The 23306-nt window shown below is 38.3% G+C and overlaps 1 long non-coding RNA gene across 32 annotated transcripts in view; it reads right to left on the bottom strand.

Moving 5' to 3' along the window:
* The window catches only part of LOC116217324 (uncharacterized), a 353825-nt gene that overhangs the window by 102875 nt on the left and 227644 nt on the right, over positions 1–23306 (bottom strand). The window lies entirely within an intron of this gene.

The raw sequence follows: 23306 nt of genomic DNA, 5'->3' as shown, positions 1-23306 counted from the left end.
TACTAAATACAAAGGGGCAAAAACATCTTTGTTGTAAGCTTTTGAAAGTAACAGAGTTAGAGCACAAATGAATCTGACCCTGAATAGCTATTATGCATTACTGAAAACAGAAAACAATACAATTCCACCATAGGAAATACATTTTTCTTACCTAACCTAAGCTTTGTGCCTTCATCACACTTCCATACACTTAGTTCCCCTCTACTACTGATTTATTTACAAATGTGGCTCTGATAATTGAAAAAGTTTTTTGTTGCTTTTGTTTGTTTCTTTTGTTTTCTAAAAAAATGGTTAGCTCATTAATTGACTCAAATCTATAAAATAATTTCACCAGGTTGTTTTTTATATGAATACGTTTTCTCTTAAGGCTTTTCTGGGTTAGAAGAATCAGATGCTTTGCTGAAATGTAGAGAATACATAAGAATTTAAATCAACAAAGAGTAGAAAGGAGAGTTTGGATGGTTTTGTTTTGTTTTCCCTGCACTTCAAGACCAGGCATTTGAAATACAAAGTGTTAGAAGCATAGAGATGAATAAATGATCTTTGCAACTGCAGCAAGACAAGGAAGTGTATCCAAACTGATGGCAACAAGTTCTATTTTGTACTAATACTCAAGAGAAGGACCAAAACACGTGATTATTACTAATGCTGCTTTTCTGCATTTATTCTACCTAAGTTGATAACTTGTGTGATGGGTCGTTAGCCTCAGATGTAAGCAGATTCCGACAAATGAAGCAAAATCAGCCACCAGCACACAAAGACAAGCAAATGTTCAAGGAGGACGCTAAGAGCTAGAAGGGACTTAAGGATGCTGGCCATATACTGCAATGCCTGTTACCACAACAAGCTCCTAATTCTGGCTGAGCATGAGGAAATGAAAAAAAAACCTGTTTTTCTGGAAAGTTTTGCATTGACTCTTTTGATGGTATCTCTCTTACCCTCAAAGCTAAAAGTAGAAACGACTATCCCAACGCAGTCCAAAGTGTAAGCACTGCTGCAAGACGTCACATGCCTACAACACTGGATAATGCTGGCACTCTCTGCAGAGTGCATGCACTTACATTTTTCACACATTTTCCCTACCTTTAACAAAGCATTATTAAGATCTCTTCAAAATAAAAGCATTCGGAGAAGAGATCTGAATAAGCAGAGCAGAGGGCAATGCTTTGGCTCAGAGGACAGAGGAGCAGATTTCACTCGAGAATACAGTAAAGAAAGCATGAAGAGGAGTTTATGAAGTACCTGAAGTACATCTGAATGAAGTGGGGAGCAATTCTGGAACAAATCTTGTGCATTCGGTAGCACAGTATACTAGAAAGCACTTTCACATCAGATATCACCTTGATATTTTCTTTCACATCCCTTGGCATTCTGTAGCTGCTCCAAATCAGAGTAGCAGAACTGACACCAGTCTCCTACACAAACAGTTTTAGCAGTATTGGCTAGAATATCCCAAATAAGAAACAAGGATTTCTGTTCAGAAGGCAGCAAACACACATCCATACACACCCTTACTTTTTTTACACCTGACTTTTGAAACCCAAATCAGAAAATATATATTCTCTGAATATGTTCCATAAATGTAACAGTTACAATTTTAAACAAACAAACAAAAAAAACAAGTGGCAATAGATGCACAAGTAGAGATGATACAAGGCTTTTATGGTTACATTCATGCATTGACGAACAAAGGCAGTAATGAATGTTCCTGTGGAAGCTGCTTATTACTGTTTACCTCAAAGAGAATTACCATTCAAATGATAATAATTAAATTCTCTACCACTGGAGATTGTCTTGAAGGAATGGAAAAATAATCCCAATAGACATTCAGTGATGTATATTAGATCTGGAATGACAATGAATTACCACTGAGTCTTTGAAAAGAATGACCAAAGCATTTAAGGATGACTCTCCTGACTTCAAGAAACAATTTCCAGGTGATTTCATTAGATAATTCTTATGTATTAAATTATCAGAAGATCCTAGTAAAAGAATAAATAATGGCAGGTAATAACAGTACAACACGTGGGAACCATTTACTTTCAATCCTAAAAACAGATCCAGGACCCTGACTGTGTAGGAGCACCTGCACTGCATCAAATTATAGTGTGAAATCTCAGTTTTATGGACTAGATATCACTGACAAATATTTTCTTTTTTCTAGCTCTGTGGATGATTTTCTTTGTGTTGCGTTTCTAATTTATTAATCGTTTGAAATGTATACTCTTAAATTCCCAATAATGTCTTGAATTATGCTTTTATACCTGCTTTATTAAATCATCTGGTTTAAAGTAGGTAGGTAAAAGATGTAAATCAAGGATGTGGCTCTGAAGAGGCTCTCTACCATCAACCACTGTGAGAATCCTTCTTTGTTTTTTGGCTCAAAGCTTGCTGCCTAAGGTATTTCTTGTGATAAGACTGACTTGTCTAGAAGATAAGTGATGGGTGTTGCCATGTGGCAATCAACATCACTGTGTGGCTGTTTGCCTTCGGAAGATAGTGCTCAAGGACAGTTTACTGGCAGAAGATCTAGCCTGTGACCAAATAACTCCTGTTTGTATGGGAGACTGGGGGGTAATACCATTGTATCCTATGAAGGCAAGATACAAGTTGGCGCCTCCCTGCTCCCTCTTATCTGCTGGCCAGGGAGATAGGAACAAAGGAGTTCCCTGCTGAGATCCCAGAGCCAGAAGCTGACACTCCAAAGGCAGCTGACTCAACCACTTTGAAAGCATTGAAAAGGGGCTATCATCACCATGGTCGCTCTCGTCGTTGCTGTCGTTGTCAACAGGACTACGCTGCCCGACGACCCACCACTACTGAAGATCAAAGACTGAACTATGAACCACGCTGGATCCATGGTGGTGACTATCTCCCTCTTGCTTCCTATAGAGACTCCTTGCTTCTTCTTTTCTATCTTTTCTATCGCCTTCCTTCCCTTCCCCATTACCCTAATTCATAATAATCTCCGTCCTCCCTTTCCCCATCTTCCTAATTAAGATTTATAACAAACTGGTTGGACCAACATTTGAACCGTTGTTTCTTAATCTCACACCGGGTATATAATATTAAAAGAACCTCATCTCCCTCCTATAAATCGGAGCGAGACAACCACTAAAAAGGTGGTCCATCTGAGGTGGATCCTTATTAGAGTCCCTTTAAAAGTACCAATGCTGCATCAGGGAGGACACAAATCCAGGCAGCTGCTAACACTTATTTCATTTGGGAACATAAAAACAGTGGAAACAAGTCAAACCAAAAATCCATCTGGCTCAGTACTATTCCTCCAACACCAAACAACTGTAGATAGTTAAGGACACAGATACATTAGGAAGAGCCTAAGTGTACCATGACAATTTCGTATCATTTCTTCATTTCTGGAAAAATTTAAGCTCAAGAATTTCCTGTTCTACAGATAACTGACTTTGTGTTTAATATGCCCGATAAATTTTTATTCCATGAATGGGTCTGATTTCAATTTGAACATGTGCATGTCTTCAGCATTCCTGACATCCCATGAGTATGAGCTCAATAGCTTAACTGCATGTTGCAATGACTTTCTTTGTTTGTTCCAGCCTGCCCCAGGCTGGTTCTATCTGCTGTCCTTGAGTGAACAGTTGCTCCCTCTTCCCCCTTCTCTAGCCATCCACGATATTGTAAACATTGCTTGTTTATTTTTCAGGCAGCATCTCCATTTATTTAATGTGTCAAACCATTTCATACTCTATCACCATCCATCCTCTTTTAGAAACACGTTGGCAAGCAACATAGTTCACCAAAGTCACTAACTGTTGATTATATAGGTAGTAGGTGCATAACCTAGCACAAGTGTCAACAGAATTATGCTCCACTACACTATACTTTAGTAACTCTTCAATAGATTATTTCCTCATCTACTTCTGCAGTCAACTCAACAGCACTGGTTGAATGTATGGCAATGACTCTTTGAAATGTTCATTTTGGGAAAAAATCTTCTTAGGTATTCATAAGATATTTTTTTGTGGGGTAAGAGGAAACACATTTCTATATCTATCAACAACTACTACAAAAAGACTCGGGAGAAATGTGACACTGTCACAGATCTGACACTGTACTGAAATGGATACCTGTTATAAGTATCCTGTGAGAGGGGAAAATTCTTGGGACTTCTTTCCCTAGAGAATTCTTCTATCTTACATGCGGTCTGAAGCCCTCTGCAAAAACTAGGTCCTCGTTTGAGAAAAAGTAAGTTCAATAAATGATTATACAAGGCACATGCTCTTTTCAATACACAGAGAATGAGATTTTACAAACCAAAAAGTAACAGAAAAACAAAAGAAGAAAGAAATTAGAAACAATTATCTGCACACCCAATAGGTGAAGAAACTGAAAAAATTTAGAAAGCTTTAAGTTACCTCTTGGTTTACAATTTCTGATTTATCTAAGCAGCGTTAACTCTGAGACTAAGGCAATTACAAGTTTTTAAAAGCTCTTCTGAAAATTGATAGTACTGAGCAATCTGTGCTGGAAAGGTAAGAGAATTCCTGTGCATAAATCTAGAAATAAGGATATATGGGCAGCAACATCTGCCCATTATCTGGAATAGGATAAGATTCAAAACAAAAAAAAAAGCAAAAGCAGCAGGAAATGTTAGCTATAAAAGCAATACAATCTATTTTTTTCCTGACTAAGGGAAAGACATCATTTAACTTCATTTGGTCTTGGTTCTGGCACTAAGTTGCATTATGTGGGCCAGATGTAAGGAATTGATTCCCCTCAGGGTGAAACTGGAGAAGCAGATGGCTGTTTCCAGCAAACTCATTGCAAGCCCTAGGAAAAGTCTGTCTGTATTTCCCAAGAAAAGTAAAATTTCACTGGAAGTGAGAACATCTCTAAAACCAAAGCATTCTTTTAATGGCTCAGAAAACAATAACTTACTTACTATCCCATCATGCCCAAAGGTATTAAACATCTTATGCTGGATTTGCTCCTTTGCTCAGTTCCTTCTGTAGTTCAAATGGTAGATGGTCTCAACTTTTCTACTGACACACCCTAATCTATTCCTAATATCTCAGCGTTATGGTGTTCAGCCTGCAGGGCGTGTTTAGTTCTACATGTGTAAATCCCATTTAATTCAATGGCCAATTGTTTGCTCAAATAACTCGCTGAATCTAAGTCATTTACATCTACCAATAAAAAGTAACAAGAAGTTTTCTTTCTCTCATTTGGGTCCTGAATGTTAATTTGTAACTTGGCAAAAGGATTGATACTAGGAAATATGGTGCTTGTACTATCGTGTTACCCTTTGCTAAACACAAGTTGGAAAGTCTCAAGTAACAGAATGGCGTATTTTGAATTTTGGCTGCATTTTTCTTCTCATGTTCTCACTGATGGTTTACAAACACTGTCTGTATTAAGGCAGCATCTTAAAGTGTCCTTCTGTATCAAAACCATATTGGAAAAATCTTTATGTTCAGCTGTTCTGTGCTTGCTGTATAGAGATCACCTTAAAAACAATCAACAGAATGTATGTTGAAAAAGATCATGGTAGAGAGTAACAGCTTGTGGTGCTGTGTTTCCTAGCATAATCTACAGGCCTGCTTTTGCAAGTCCAGGTTGTGACCAGGCTATGAGAAGAATATGAGGCACCCTCAGGGAAGAAATATTTTATTCAAAGATGTACTGCTGCTAAAATAATAGCAGAGGGGATACTGGGAATTGCCAGCCAAGGAAATTGCCATTTATTATAAAAAAGTCCACAGAATGTATTGCTTTTTGAAATTGTGCTACTATAAAATATCCTCTTGAAGCTTGCTAAAGTGAGATCTAATTTAAGGCATGTCACTGCATCCCTACTTTACACTGTTCTCTGTAGGTGTTATAGCATGAGTTACAAAAGATCATAGGTTGCCATCATATTTCTCTTATGACTAACAATACAGCTTAAAGAAAAAGAAAGGAAAACTTAACTTTTCACCTACTAAGTCCTTTGGGGAATGTGTTTACCCTTGTCCTCCTTCCTTAGGGTTCGCCTGTTGCTGTGAGAGTCCCCGTCTCCTTCAGACTTCAGAAGAACCAGGGAAAGTTGGAGGTGGGCAGGCGGTAGCAACTCCTCGGTATGACAGGCCTTCCCTCAGGCACAGGGAGCAGCAAGAGACAGGCAGCTCACCAGTACTGCTGACCTGAAAACTGAATCTACTGAACTTAAGAAGCGCAGGGCCAGCATAAGTTGAAATAAAACTTGGACTGAAATGCCCCAAATAATAAAAAACCGCATCAGATCAGTATCTTCTCTCCAATGATGGTGGTAACTAAATAGTCAAAGCTGTATATGAACAAAGCAATAATTTGTAGTGCTTTTCCTGAGTGTCCTTCCAGCCTTCAGCTACAGTCAGTCCAAGGATTTTCTGATCCTGATGTTGTTGGTCTATCTAGCAACCACCATTGGATTTCTCTGACAAATACTTACCACTCTCCCTTTGAAATAATGCATTTGCTGTCTTACTACAACTTCCTCCTTTTGGAAGGAATTGCACACTGGAAATTAGGCTTCACTCTTTTAGATACGTGCTGTCATGTTGAATGTGTCTTCTGCAGCTTTGAAGCCCAACAACCTTGAGGAAAAGCCTTGTCATCCCACTGCATGCCTATCAAGAACTCTGATCCAAGCTTAGTAGTCAAATGCCAATCTGAAAACATTGCTGTCATTAATGCAATCAGCGTTAATGCAAAAGAATATCATTTTGACTCATTATTCCTGAGCTGTTGAGGTTCCCATGGTATCTAGTATGCTTGCAGTTAACAGAACCGCAATTTACAGCCCTTCCTTGACTACCTCCAAACTCCTATACATTGCCAGAAAGTGCTTAATGAAAGCTATTTCTACAGCAGATAAGAAGCACTTTTTCTTTACAGGGGTTTTAAATTGTAATGGTGTATTAAACCACAACTATGGATTGGAAAGAAAAAAAAAAATCCAACAACAGGACTAGGCATTGAAACACTCAGTAAAACTGTTACTTATAATGAGTAGGAAGATGAAGATGTACAAATAAAAACACAGCATGTTTTCTTTGAGCATCCTTATTAACGAAAGGGACTGTGGGGCTTCAAGATTAAAAAGCCGATGAACAGCAGCCATTTACATCTGAACAAATTGATCCTAGCAAGATTAGCAGAGCTAGGGAGACTTCAATCTTCTGTTAGGCAGAACTACTTCCTCATCTTCAATAGGCCTTCTCAGGATAGTGCCTTCCAGAGGCAATTTCTTATGCATGCTGGGATTTTCAAAGAGGTAAAGGAATTTAGGTGCTCAGGGTTCCCAGCAATCTTCAATGAAGCATTCATTCAATTTTTAAACTAAGGCTAGATTTTTTCTTTACATGGAAGGAATTAGGATAAATGCATTTGCTGGTTGTCACACCATTGGGAACTGGACTGAGTTTCTAGAAATTTTTTGAAATAATTGACCAACTCATTTAAATTATATTGTGAGGTTTTTGTTTCACGAAACTACGATGCAGCAGGATCAAATTTTTGAAGCAGAAGAAGTGGGAACAGTTTTCTTGTAGAAAACTGACCATCTCCTTACTTGTCTATAGAAAATGATGAGTGGGGCAAAAAAAAAAAGAAAACAAGTGTTTGGATTTTTTTTCCGAGTATGAATTGAATTAAATTTGCAGAAATGACAGAGTGAAATAAAAGATGAGGTAAGTTTTTAACCTTAAAGTTTTTATAGTCACCCGGCATGCCCTCTTTTGAGGAATCATAATACTCATCTATACTGGGGATTCACATAGATGGTTTGTGGGAAGCTGAATGGGCTTTCATTTCAAGAAAGTACTCTTTTCTGGTCTGTGTAGGAGGACCTAGTTATTCTTTCCTATTTAATCATCATATTCCATTAGAATATGCTGACTGTTTCTGGATTCATAAGTAATAGGTAATATACCAGTTTCATCAAATCCAAAATGAAATATGCAATTTAGAAAGCTACATAAAGCAGTGAAATATGTGATTATTTGTTAGAAAATAGTGATTTAAATCCTCTATCCTGTTCAGCTATCATCAAATTTTGTTAGTAATATACAGGCTGAAGTCATCACTTATTATATACATTGTGTGTGTAGTTAACACTTTAGTATGCACAGTTTTGCCAATATTGATTCTTCAAGAATAGTGAATAATAATATATGCAGGACCAGGTAAGAGGAAACCTGGAACAGTTTATATCTGGGAAGGTTTGCTCAAAACCACTACATTACCACTTGGACTGTGGAAATGTATCCAACATGCTGAAGAAAAGAGTAGGCAAGAGAATCTCATAACATAGTTTTCTACAATGTGCAGAGATAGACTGTCTTATACTATGTTTTAGCTATAATTGTAATGCACAAAAGAAGTACAAAGTGTGAATTCTAACCTTTGTAGCACATATCCATGAAGGTTTCCATCTTCAAGACAGCTGCCAACTAGAAATTTTAAAGTTCTATATTCACTCTCTTCCCTCCTGTTCTCTTTTATATCATCGCTTTGAGTTACTTATACTAGCTATGTCCTGTAACTCTAGTGAGGATAATGAAATTGATAGAGACCACACTTCAGAAGCATCTTTCTAGGCTTACCATCTTTTCTGAAGACCACTTTACAGCTTGTATTTGCAGAGGAGACAGGATCACTTTTGTATTATTTGCTCTTACATATGAGCCAAAAACCAGACAGACTCTTGGGATGTTGTGATCTAAAGCCTATTTCTACAGAGAGGATTTCAGTGAGCCAAAGGTATCCTGCTACACAGACCTCTCAGTGAGACAAGCTCGTAGGGAATCAGTCATGCAAGGAGAGAGAGCAAAAGCGAGTAGAAGACAAAGAGATGAAACTTGTAAGTCAAAATGACTAAGTTTAAAGTACTATAAATGCAGGAGGAAAACAAACAAACAAACAACAACAACAACAAAAAACAAACTAGAGACACAGCAATATATAAAAGAAGGGTTAAAAAGGAGGAAGTGGGAGCTCTGCAAGGTTAAGGGTCAGATTACCATAAGAATTTCTGAAAACTGACAGTTCCTCCCACAATGCCTGATCAGCAAAGACTGTGTGTGTGAATGTCCTGGGTGCTGGAAAGACAAGGATTGCTCCAAAAGTAATGCCTCCAATTTTATTATGTATGCCCATAATGTTAAAGGTAGATGGTGATGGTATGATGGTAGAGGTTGAACCTTCCCACCAATATTCAGTCACTTTTTGTTGCTGTGTGACAGATGGCAGCAGAGTGGCAGTCTGACAAAATGGCATCTAACATGGAAGTGCATATGAGGCAAAGGTGTGTCACTGAATTCCTCCATGTAGAAAAAATGACCTATCTTGACATTCATTGATATTTGCTGAAAGTTTCTGGAGACCAAACAGTGGACATAAGCTCAGTGAGGAGATCAGCACTGCGTTTTTAGCACTGGTGAAAGTGACAGTAGGTCACCTCCACTGGTGCAGATTTTTGTGAGGGCAGCATGCAGTCTTTTGGTAATTGCTGGTAAAAGTGTATAGCTAATGGTGGTGACTATATTGGAAAATAGTGTTTTGTAGCTGAGAGTTTGCTCTATCAAATAGCATTATTGTGTTGCTTGTATCTTTTGTAGTCTCCATTGAAATAAATAGGAGATTTTACCTTCAAAGTAGGTATGTAAACTGAAGCTCAAGACAAAGCTCAGCATATTCATGTTAGCTCATTGCTGTGCATTAGAGTTATATCATTACTAGATTGCCATTATTGCTTTGTACTCATAAGTGTATCACCTTGCTTTCAAACCTCCAAGACTTACAAAAAGATGCCCAAATAAAGGTCACCCACAGACATGTGGATTACAATATGACAGAAAAGAAGTAGTCCCCTCCTATTAAATATTTAGCCAAGTGCACTTTCTCTTTCTCCCCCCTCTGTACTCTAACATGGAAACAGAGGTGAAAGGTTGATTTGGCAATACTTTAATGATAAGGTAAGTACCTAGTTTGAGAGATTTGTTACTCAATTTCTTCTCCCAAAGAGAGATTTGGGAATCTTCTTAAAAAGAGATGGAGAAATTGGCTCATTAAAAAGGAAAGTTATCAGCATGTGTTCACTAAAAAGGAATATCATCAGAAGAATAGGACAGAGCATACTGATTAGTATAATCAGGACTGTGATGCAATCTAGAATCCAAAAAGTCTTTTGACAGCATTTTTAATGGGAAGTTCATCAGAATAGGGCTATTTTCTGGACAAAAAGTCAGAGCAATAAACTTCATAGAAAGCTGAATGCTGAACTGAGGACACATGAGCATTTGTGAACAGCAGTAAATGTCATTTTTAAGGGAAAAAATGATCTCCAGCAAAAAGGGGTTGTAGGCTTTTGTTTTGTTTTGTTTAATTTAACTGTTTTAATGTATTCAGTATCTGAAAAGAGGAATACATTGATATTCTATGCAAAAAGAGCATGTGTACATCTTATATAATTAGATAAATACTAATCCTTTCCTGTAATCCTACCACAAGACATAAAGGCATTGGGTAGATTGGCAAGATTCTATTTTCCTTTAAGAATAGTGGAGTGATTTTACACTTTCAAAGACACTTACATCTGCTTATGTCATCTGCTATCTAGCAACTTTAAGGTTTATATTTCTGAACTACTGAACATTGTGACCACTAAAGGACTATCTGAGAAAACAGGGCCTAATTTAAATCTTTTTAAACAAATGCAAATAATAGTAGGCACGTTTGTCTTGTAGATTCCCATAAATATGTACATACTTACGTCTATGCACACATAATGCATATATATGTTACACTAAGTCATAAAACAGACTTGAAAAAATGTTCTTGCTAGTTGTTGTGATAGTTGTTAGTTTGCAGATAAATATTCCAGGTTTACAAAGAGTGGTACTTTGAGAAATGCCATGGCAGGAGTGAGATTTTTATTACTTATTTTTCAGAGATTCTTCTAAATGGGCTGGAGGTGGACCACTTTTTCCATGTGCTCAAGATGCTGCATCTGAACAATTTTGCTGATTTCCATGTGTTTCACACTAGGGAGGTAATGCAACAGGGAATAGCCTTAAAAGAGGGAAAGGCAGACAGTAGCTGTCCGTATTTCTCCCTTCTAGTAGCAGATGCTACTACATTGCTACTACAGTAGATCCGAATACTTTTTCAGCTCTGATGGGGAAAGGTAAGGAGAAGAGATCGAAGAGGAACCATTCATGTAGGCAGCAGGGCCATGGCAACAACAAAAGAAAATCAAAACAAACAATATGTTATGCTCAAGCAGCTTCTGGATAGACATGGGTTTGCAGCAAAATTAGAGTATTATTCTTTTAAATAAATTACTTCTTCTGAAGTTACTACTTTCAAAGGGCATAAGATAATTAGAATTTATTTTAGAAGACTGCTTCAACTACTGGTAGTGCTAGAATAACTACAAGCACAAAACTAGCCAGCAGAATAATGGTAACATTGTGAATGCATATAGTGGATGTTTCATGATACCACTACATAGCTGACAGCCTAGCAGATCTGTGGTCACCAAAGCTGACTGAAATAGAGTGCAAGGGAAGAGCAGCCAAAACTGTGATGATTCACTCCGACAGGAACTCAGTGGCCTCAAACAAGTTTCAAGTGAAGACACGTCCATATCTCAGAAAATTCTCCAGGGAGATACCGGTCACAGAATAAGGGCACCTAGGCCCTACCTGGAGGTGAAGACCCCATTTCTCTCTGATAATGGATGTAAATCCTTCAGGTTTTTAAAGCAGGGACAATAAGGTGCTCTGTGAGAATGAAAAAATGTAACTGAGGAGGAATGATGTAGGGTAGTTGTTATCTAGCTGATCAGAGACATCGCTTTGCCAGCGGAGCTACTGAAAGTGAAGTGACAACACAATCTTTGACTAATTTAAAGTCTGATTCCATTGTGGAGCAATTAATTTCTTAGTTCACAAACAAAAGGTTGACACTTGGATCCCAGAAGAGAAGGGAGCATGTTTCAATCTTGCCTTGCAAAATTCCTCTCACCCATTCAACCAAGGGAGTTTATTTCTTGGCAGACAAGTAACTACCTTTAGTTTTTAATTATCAGTATAAATGGCAAATAAGCATTGATGGTGCTTGGGCTAGCCCATTTGCCTGTCAAATTTCCAAGGCTGTTTTAATCTGATATCCTATGGCATATTTATGCACATTGGTGAGGGCACAGAGGGAACCCCCAGTGCATGGATTCTGAGGATGTAGGTTACAAGGACACTTGGGCAGTACTGAGCACTGATGTTACTGAACACAGAACACCATCCTGCAGAATTTAACAGATGGGAAGATACAACATAATGCAGAAAGCTATCACCCTTGTAGGTGGCTATCTAATGCAGATAGGACAAGGCAAACTGGGGAGAACTGCAAGGTGGCCTGTTGAGACAGATGTCAGGAATATGGTTGGAAGAAAAAAAACAACAACAAAAAGAAACAAACAAACCAGAAAGAATTTGAAATCGTAGTATATAGATGAAACTGTCAGCACTGCAAGAATTATGGAGAAGTCTGTAGGACTGGTATCATTTATGGCTAGGATCAACAGGAAAGGTAGAAAGGGAGAAAGGGCTGAAAAGTATAAGAGAAAATGGCATGCGTATACTCTAAATTCAGATGAGACAGAAAGGATAGACTTGCAAAACATTCTGAAGGAGATAAAAAGGGGATTTTCTTGCAGCAGTCATTGAAGGATATATACCTAGAAGCAAAGAATGAATGCAATTATAGTTGGGTAAAGAATTAAAACATACAAATCACAGAATCAGTAAGAAAAGGAAACTGGAATTAACCAAATAATATTTTCTGGGGTGATACTTCAATACAAGGACATTCTATAATGCATTGAGGTGTTTATACCTGTATACATACATTTCCAATTAGTTGTTTTCTTTTCCAGCCAAATAAAGAAACACTGCCAACCAACTCTACAAAGGCGAGTGCGATTCATAACAGAGCATGTGTATTTGATGATTCCCTAGTTTCTTAACTTCCTAACATAAGAATGCATAGAATAGAAAAAGAGCACCAACTTTGTCAATATTGACATACACTAAAGGGATAGAAGATTTTCTGAAACTATGTTCCTCTTGCAAGATTCAACACACTAGCAATTTTGAAAAAGACATTTTGTGGAAAATTAGCTTAATCATAAGAGCAAGTTGGTATTTGGAATGGTCTGGAAGACCTAAGGTGGAAACAACACTTCCCTTCAGATGGTGGGGAAACAAACAAACTTGGAGAGGAAAAGATATATATTATTTTTCAATCAAACAAGGAATAATGAACTGCAGAGTCTGAATATAACTTGTGAAATATCAAAAAGAATATTAAGAAGCAGAAAGGCAAAGGAGAATACAAACTCATATCTGAAGGCAAATGAGAACAATCAACAGTTGCTGTGAAGAAGGTTGGTTTGATATGGCTTCTTGTTGTTTTTTTAGGCAAAAGTTGAATTACTTTAAGATCAATAAGACATACTACAGGTGGTATTTGAAAAAAATCTATGAAAATTTAAAAAACAGTTTGAAGCAATCGGTGTAAAAGTGATGAAGGGTGGGGTGAACTCAAGGGCCTGAAGGAGGAAAAGTAGTAGAGAGAAGGGTAAAAAAGACACTTTCTAGAAGAATTCTGGAAAAAATGCCAAAATAACTGTTTAAGAAAAATATACAACTATTCCCTCCAAAAAAAACACCAAAATCAATGTGAATCTTGTGAAACTTACTTTTATTTACTTTTTTTCTTCTCTTTTTCTTTCTTCCTATTATTATTATTATTATTTTTAACAGGACTCATTAAGACAGATGAGTCTTACATCAGGAGAATTTGTGACACTGTCCTCTCTGCCAAAACAGGAAATCATATTCATTGTGGGCAATTTTCAGAAGAGTTGTTCTCAGAACTTCACTGTCTAAGTGGGGACAGAGTATGGAGACATTTCTAGGGTAGTTCTTGTGAATAATATGCTCAATCTGGTCCTATACCTTACAGTCATTCAAACTTACAGAACCGTGAAAAGCACAAGTTTAGAGATGACAGGACTGGAATGCAATGTAATCTTGGTACAATAAACAAATGTCTAAAATCAACAAGGCAAGCACTGCAGAGACAAAAAGTGAGTACTGCACTTGCGAAAGAAAAATTATAAGCTTCAATAAAACTAGACCAGGTAGCTAGGACACTAAAAAGGATCTGAAATTTAATAGACCTCCAAGTACATGTGTAATACTGTAGCAAAAATTTCACATTTCATACTAATGAACTCATGATATGCAAAGCACAGAAGGCCATTTGTGATGCTGATGTGTATTTCAATGCATGGCTGTCATATCAAAGGAAGGAACAAAGTGGTTTGGTTTCCAACAAACAAGAACTAAGTGAGATACCAAGTGAAGAGTCTATGTACGCAATCAATGCATCTGAACAACAGGTGAGAGAAATTCCTCTCGGGAGAAGGACATGGCACACTAGGATTTTGTCTGTCTGCAAGAGGTGGACATGGTTGCTTCTCAGAGGCTTTCCAGCCTTCCAAATCTGTAATTCTTGCTTCCTAAGAGAAGAGTTTTCACTAGAGTTCCCTTTAAACATAAAATGTCTAAAGTCAAGCTCCTTTAAAAATATATTTTCTAAGTAGTCTAAGAATGTAGTTTAAGTAGCCATCTAGGTAACTGTTTGGGAGATTCCACCTGCAGCAAATCAGAATTATAGCTAAAGGCATTATTGTTGTTCTCACTCATGTTAACTTAGCAGTGGGAAAAGTAGATAAGTGTCTCTGCTTTCAGAAAAGTAATAATATTTTCTCTGAGCAGGGGATGTTCCAGGTGAGCAGAAGAAAAATAAAGGATTTTATATGCTGTTGAGAACCACTGCAACCTTGAACAACTCTTAGGAAGTGTTTTATCAGAAGCATAGTATGTGTCATGTCACCAGCACCCAACTACAGAGCTAGTTTGCTGCCTAGAAACGTTCTTAATCTAGATAAGAAAAAATTGATTCTGATCCCAGATTTAAAATAAGTCTATTTTGAGGTGCTGGTTTTCAACATCTTCATTCTTATAGACATTTTGGGTTTTAGTTCCCAACAGAAATGCCAAAGTGTGATGAGAGGATGTATTATTATTCAACTTTTATCTTCCCAAAGGATGTTTTCCATTGTTGTTACTATCATATAAATTACAATTTCAACTAAAAATGGCAATGCCAGGCAGGACTAATAGTGCCATAAAAAAAATTTATTCCAGTACTCCTTCAAAATATTGATTTAGAAGAACAATAAAATCTGATTTTTCCCTGCTGCTTCAAAGTAGCATTTGGTTCATTCTAAATAGCAAGTAGAAAGTTAAAAGCTCTCAAACAATGAATGAAAGAAAATATACAAAGAAGCCATCATCCTTGATAACACCATAACTTGATTAGCTATCATTAGGGCATTGGAAACACTGAAGCCCCTTGGGTACAACTCTGATCTGGCATGAACTCATTCTGCCCATTCAAATTTCTTAACCACTTGGGTTAATTTTGCTGCAACAAGTTCTATGACAGACCAAACATCACCTGCTGTCCTAAACGCCTTAACTTTATTCACAGTAGGTATCACCTGTCCTTCCTCAACCAGTATAAAGCTGGCATTAAGCTTAAAGTCCACATAAGCTGACACTAATTTGACAGAAATGTGACAGAAATTCAACACTGCATCTGTATTGAAAATTGAACTGGTGAGTGATCTATTCATGTGCACAGCTGGTATTAATGAACTCGAAAACATATGGTTTAAGAAGAATGGGAACTAGGTCAAGTCAAAAAGAAAAGCTGTAAGAATTTAATGTTTAAAAGAGGGTAGTATTGAAACAGGAGCTGATGTGACAATTATAGGATCATTCAGGAGATGACAAGAAATATATGTGCTGTCAATCAGCAACCTTGTATAGAGATGTATCCATGCATAGAGCACTCAAGAAACAAACTGCAGTTTAGACACAGGAAGTGGCAGCTATTACTGTCCAGTAAACCACATGAGAACTTCTGTAGAGGGCTGAATATTGTTTAGAAGACTATTTCCCCAAATTCTTACTTCTGCAGAGCCATGAGTGGAGATCCAAGGCAAGGGTAAGTATTTATAGACCAACTTTTCCTGTCAAGCAGGAACATGCTTTCCTTGAGCAGGACCATCAGCAAAGTGGTGGATACTGCAGCAATTCACTTTCTGCTTTCAGTGGTGCTGAGCCCTGTGTGTGGCAAAATGCTCTTAGCGTGCTCAATTCTGAAAACCCTAAGAGCTTGACTAACCTGCTTACTCTACACATTGTTGTCCTTAGCTATAAGGGACTCATCAAAACCCTGATAAAATGAGTACATTAAGGTAGATAAAGATGGTGTTCCTTACTGTAGGATTTTAGCACTGATATCTAACATTTATCCTCACAACACTCCTGAGACACAGCATCTGAGACACAGATGCAGGGAAGCTGTATGTTCAAAGATACTTCAAAAGCTATTTAGCTCTTCAGGCAACTAGAGCTTCAATTTAGATGCCACAGACAATTTCAAAACTTCCCTCCAGCTACTAACCTAAGAACTGTTATACTTTTAAAAGGGGTTCATGTTTCTCCAAGTAGACACGTATAAAACTGCCAGAATATCAATGCTACAACAGAACTAATCATGAGCTGCTTGAGCTTTTCAGAGCTCTGGTTCAGAATGTGGAAGCTTTGAAGGAAGAATTGCAGATGAGGCTTCTCTCCATCTCAAAGATTTATAGGCTAAGTGCAATCATTTTTGTGAACTGGGACTTTTGAGATGCATGAAACTGAGTCTGAAGGGATTCAAGGTCAAATCCTTTACATCTCAGCTACAAATCTGTATTACTAGACTGAGAAGTCAGCTTAGAACTGATATTTCCAGGTATTTTCTTGAAGAGCCTTGAACGGAAAAATTAAAAGGCAGCAAAATGGAGACATAGCAATGCTCAGCTTGAGCATGGATTTGAAATGCAAAATCCAGGACAATAGAATTTTGCACACACATCACTTCAATTCCAGGTAAGTGTTGAGAAGCAAGTAAATTAGACTGAATGGAAACCTTATGCTGTAGTGACCAGATAGATTTATTTTATCAAAACAGCTCACTACACTGTTCTGAAGACTCTTATCATGCATTAGGATCAGATGCATTGGCCTATCTATGAGATAAAAGTATTGGGCTGAACTGAAATGTAAGTTCAAGTTCCCAAAGCCTCACCAATACGGTCTCGCACCCAGGACACCAAGCCCTGCTTCAACACAGGGTAATGGAGTCACACATTAGATCCAAGGGCACTAGGAATAATTCCTCTTTGTGTTCAGTAGCATACACACACTGTTTGCAGTGTAAATGTGCCACCATGGGAAGGATAAATTGCACAGGGCACTCGGTGTCAGAAAAAGGACATAAAGATTTCTTAGACCCAAGCTTCACCACCTCTCATCACACTACTCCAGTATGGGCATAGGGAGTGGTAGGACTTGAAATACAAATCTTTATACACCTTCTGGCAGCCATCTGGGGAAAAATGAGTGCAGAACGAACACTGAGGCCACAGTTGCAAGGGTAAGAGAGGAGCCATAGCAGGACAGGTTTTTTGTACTGATCTTTTTTTTTTTTTCTCCTCACTACTATATATAGATCACAGCAGTAACTAAAGCCAGAACACAGCAGTGCCAAGGAAACGTGTCTCCACAGAGGAGACACTGAAGAGAAGCAATATTCTCATTGTTCTTTAACTCAATGTTCATACATTTCACTGAATTTAAATAATTCTTATAGGCATGGACTATTATTCTTTGACATTAGTTCTTATGTAAAGCTCTCAACAAGAAAATACTTACTCTTTTTCTGATTTACTCTTTATGCAAGACTTTCTCTCTAAACCTGACAGTAAATATTCTGCTTATTTTCTCAAATAAAAGGAAAGGACCAAGTTCAAGGCTGCAAACTAGGTGTGAGAGTCACATTTGTTTAGGCAGAAAACATATACAAGGCTGTAGTGGGAAAACAGAAAAAAGAGGAAATATTTTTAGTTACCATTTCACAGACAGTCAGTTTTCCTTCCATAACCTAGCTATCCATGCAGTCACTTCCTCAGTCGTGCTAGGATGATGTTCACATACACAATCACTGTTAATCCCAACCCTAAATGTCTCACTGAAAACAGACTTGCTTGAACTTCTGCCAACCTGCTAACCTACTGGCAAAAATCGACACAAAATTGTGTATTAAAATGTCTTATGGATTGTCAAGAGCTGTTCCCTGCATTTCTTAAGACTTCAGCAAGCTGGACGATAGAGGAGCAAGACTGTCTCTTTTGGGGCGGCGAAACAAGGTCGGGCTGTGCCTGTCTGAGAGGCAGCAGAGCTTGCAGGGGAACGCTGCCCCTCTCCACGACCCGAGGAACGCTAGGTGGCACTGGTGGTATTCACACACATTTTCATCTACCTTTCTGAAAAGGAATCTGCTGATACCTTTCGACTTTCAGCAAGCAATAATGTGGTAGAAAACAATTCAAGTATTTCTCTCGGTGGTATGTGAGCCAAAGATTAAAAAGTACTTTTTGCCACATGAGTGGGGGCTGAAGGACTGACAACTGTCTGACCCTCCTCTTCTTTCTCAGAGCTGTCTGAATGGGTCTTTAGCTTGTTAAACTCACTTCCACAGTACTCCACATTAATTATACTCTTATAATATCTATGAAAGTTGTCAAAGGGTTGGATTCTGTGATAGTGAGCTACTAGTGCTGATTGACGGCATTAGTATCCATATTTTAAGTGCAATTAGACATATCTGAAAGCAGCAACACTATACAGGGGTTAGCTGCAGCACAAACTATCCTCCTCTAAACTGACTTTAAGAACTCCCCAAAGGTTGCTTGTCAGTATGTTTACTTGCTCACAGTTCCAAGAAAACAAAATGTAACAAAACAGCAATACAAGGGAAAGGAAATGACATTCCCTGGAACTCATGCATTAAAACAAGTAGAGATACAGATTAAAAAGGGTACAAGAGAAACCATTTGGGTGTGACCAAAAGATCAAAGCACCAACAATGAGCAGGAACTGCCACCAAGCTGGCAAGCTCTGTAATGAAGGTTGCCATTCAACCACACTGGTTTTAGATTAACTTCTTACTAAAAACCAACAAAGCAGGGTAATTCAGGGATAGAGGAAGGTTTTTTAACCTGAAGAATGTTAACTGAACCTTCTTCATTATAAATGTGTGAAAAATTCTCTTTCCTTCCCATTTGAAGCACTTGCACAGCAGTAGAGGAATCAGCCTGTGAAAGCTTTCTTAGCCATGGTAAATCGAGCATAGGTCTCGTCTCTGTGCGCTACATGGCATCTGTTCCTGTGGTGCTCTGCTGTGCTTCTACCTCATGGAGACTACACAGCTCCAGCACAGTATCTGCTCCAGTTGCTGAGAGCCTGATGTTAGCAATTCCTGGCCTCGTTCTTTTAGAGATGAGATGTACAGATGGAGAGGTAGGAAAACAACTTCAGGCACTTCTTGCAAGCCCCTACTGGAATTTTTCATTTCCTTTAATGTGAAAGGTGAATGAAGGTAACTGTTCAGTGACATGTCTAAAGGTCCAGTTCTGCCTCCTCCCCATCTAATCAAGCTAGAGGTTTCCCTGAGATATTTGGCTCTGTGGAATTTGTATTTGATATCCAAACTTTCAGTTGTCCTTTCTACTCTTGCATATTTCTCAGTCTTGTAGAAACTTCTGCAAAATCCCAGCACATCCAGTTCAATCAGTATACGCTTCATTTTGAGATGAGATTAAAAAAAACCGCACAAATCTGAAACTCTCTAGTTTTCCAAAATATGTTTTGAGTAAAAAGAAGTACAGAAATAAGTGATTTATAGTCCTCTACCATGTCCACAAATCAACATCCTTCATAGAAAAGGTAATCTTACCCCCAAAACATTCCAAGTTCTGTTTATCTGTCAACACTCAGTAACTATGAAAATGCAGATACCTAGTTTAACAACTTTCTGTGATTTCACTAGTACTGTTCAGGTCCCCTCTGTTACCTATCTTCATGTTTGATATTTTAAAATATCTACTTACCAGGAAAGTGTACAGGAGAACCAGGTTTTGTTGAAGGTATGTAGTGGAAAGAACACATTTTGGAACAAGTGAAATTCTAATTTTTCACTGTGAAGGTCAAACAGTGGGGCAGGTGCCCAGAGAAACTGGAGAATCACCAAATTCAGAGATATTTAAAATTGAACTTATCAAGGTCATGAGCAACCTGTTCAAGCCAAACTCAGTTTGAGCTGGAGACCAGACTAGATGACCTCCAGATGTCCTTTCTAGTCTGAAGTTTTCTATGATTCTAAGTTTCTGTGCCACATTTATTAACATAAACTATATTATGTGTTGTAGACACGATTGTCTTCTTTTGAACTTGTGATGCTCATGTATCTGTGCAAAGCTGCTGTTTGTCTATAACACTCTTCTATACTTAAATAAGGAATATTTACAGGATTGATAAAAATTTGTCTGACTTGACCTATTCTCATTCTACTTCTTTTACTAATGGTTAGAAATATTATGTCTATGCTACCTAAAGGTGTGTTCAGTTATAACACTAGAGTCAATCAATACCTGTACTGAAAAGCGTTTGGAAACTGTTCTAGGATTAGCTGCAGCATTTACGCTTTTTCTTCTGCAACAGACTGTGTGGTGCAAAAGGTGCGTTCTTGATATTGGAGAAAGAGGCACAGGAAGTATTACAAATACTGTTCTTGTTATCAGAGAGAACCTCAAAACTTCTCTAAGTACTAAATACGGTTGTTGCCATCTGTCCTTCCCACTCTACTCTTTCTTCTTAGATTTCAGTTAGAAAGAACATTCTTCCCTATTGTGGAAACCATTTTGATTTTTTTTTCTCCAGACACTAGGGTGGAAATATGGCAAGTCTCTATATGTTTTACAGCCTCTTTTACAGGCTGTACTCCTAGGCAAGTTCCCAACAGAGCTGAAGGAGAGCTATCTCCTGTCTAGGCCACCCTTGTGACACACTCCCACCTCACCTACTCCTGTCCTTGGTTTCTTTGACTGTTGTGAATGCTCCATGTGCACTGCAGCCAACATGTTGTAGCTGGATGCAATGTATCAAAGACCAGTCAACTCTTTGAAAGGGTAGATAACAGCAGAACAAGGGGAAATGGTCTTAAGTTGAGGGAGGAAAGATTTAAGTTGGATGTCAGGGGGAAGTTCTTCACTGAGAGAATGGTGAAGTGCTGGAACAGGCTGCCCAGAGAGGCTGTGGATGCCCCATCCCTGGAGGTGTTCAAGGCCAGGTTGGATGGGGCCCTGGGCAGCCTGGTCTAGTACTAAATGGGGCGATTGGTGGCCCTGCATGTGGCAGGGGGGTCAGAGATTCATGATCCTTGAGGTCCCTTCCAACCATGGCCATTCTGTGATTCTGTGATTCAGATTCACTGGTCCTAAAGCTGTTTTACAGCAACAAAGAGGGAATGAGCATGACAATGCTTCGGCCTGTAAAGTATTATAAAGAGCAAATGCACCGCAATGCAGCTGAGCAGCTCTGGTTTGTTAGAAATGTGCTTTGAAAGACTCTTCTCCCTTTAGGCCTGCTCTTTCAAACAGTTCCCAGTCCAGCATCATGATTCATTTTGCTTCATCTTATATAATGTGACGGAAGTGAAGATGACAGCCCAGCCCTAGAAACTGAAATTACTTTTCTAAAAACCTGCATAAACTGACTTATTATTAGGATTATAGATCATGGAAATTCACTGATTACTGCAAATGAGGAAGATACAGTAAGCTTCCACCATAGGGATACAGTAGCTATAAACAGGCTGGCAAAAGCAAATAAATGCACCCTGAGATTAGCATTTTGAAAGCAGCAGAGCAAAGAAGAGATGAGAGGGACTAATCATTCACAGAAAACAAACTACTTTATTTGGTCTGTAATGAGGCATTTGAGGGTGTTTTAAAGTTTCAGATTGTCGCAGAGTGAACTATTCTTCTATTAATCTGTTAGAGAATTGGTAAACAGCCACAAAATGAGAAGCACATGCCTACGGCATTAGAGGGAAAATTGCCTACAGATTACAGTAACAACTATTTTCCAAAGGCTGGAAGAACACCTGAGAATACTACCTCTGCTGATAACTCTATCTCTGCAAAGGAGCAAATGCTTAACAATTATCTACACCGCCAAGAACAGTCACAATTTCCTGAGTGCCTCTACAAAAGCAGCCAGGGACCAGGTGAATGTGATAACATAAAGAGCCAGGTAGAAAATTACTGAAAGAAAAAAAAAAAATTTTGCCTGAGAAATTGTAGGGAAAGAGAAAGAAATGGAAGCTTTCCTCTTTTAATGAAGGACTTAAAAAAAAAATAAATTAAAAAATCTCAGCCCTCTTGCATTGCTTTCTCCACGCCGAACCACCTGTAGATTTGTGCTGCTTCAGAGAGGAGCCCATGTCTCAGTTGTTAAGCAGACCACTACTCTATGCTGCACTTGCTAGACTAGACTATCTACTTCTTTTTTTTTTTATTTTTTTATGAGTCTTTATTTCCTCCTCTTTTCCTTGCACCATGCTAAGACAGACTCTGCCAGAGAAAGCACTGAGGGAGAGGGCAAAGGGTTTTTCTAAAAAGCATTTAAAAACATCTCTCTCTCTTTCAAAGCCTTCAGTGAGCTATGAAGGCTAGTGGAGAGTCAGAAAAAGACCCTATGTATTACCTTTGCAAGAAACAGAAAAGATTTTCTGAAACTAGGATTTCAGACAAACTGGCTCAAACCATGCATAACCTCAGTAGCCTTTCAACTTCAGTCATAAACACAGCATTGGCAACACTTCCCTTAGAAATAAGGTGTTTTTAGCCTCAGTTCTCCCTGATCTGGTGAGGAGAAACACCACAGCAGGTGCTAGCATAAAGAGAGCAGGCAGCTCTATATTACAAACTCCAAAGTAACTGAACCTTTCTAAGAGCATTTAGACCAGCATCATTGCCTGATGGTGGAACGAGAGATATGCCTACTGGTCATCTCCAGTCTACCTCTCCTCACTGAGCACATTTGATATTAGCATCCCTTTCCATCATAGAGATACAGGACATGAGAGGAAGTAAAAAAGCCTTCCCTACAAACTACATAGAAATCATTCATACTACATAGAAATTGTATACGATTTATTCTTTTTAAGCATCTTAACAGCTTTATTAGCATGGTGGGAACTGTGTTTGGTACGTCAGATGG

Source organism: Meleagris gallopavo, chromosome 1 (assembly GCF_905368555.1).
Source record: "Meleagris gallopavo chromosome 1, MGAL_WU_HG_1.1, whole genome shotgun sequence".
NCBI lineage: Eukaryota > Metazoa > Chordata > Aves > Galliformes > Phasianidae > Meleagris > Meleagris gallopavo.
This window is presented reverse-complemented; position numbering and strand designations above follow the sequence as displayed.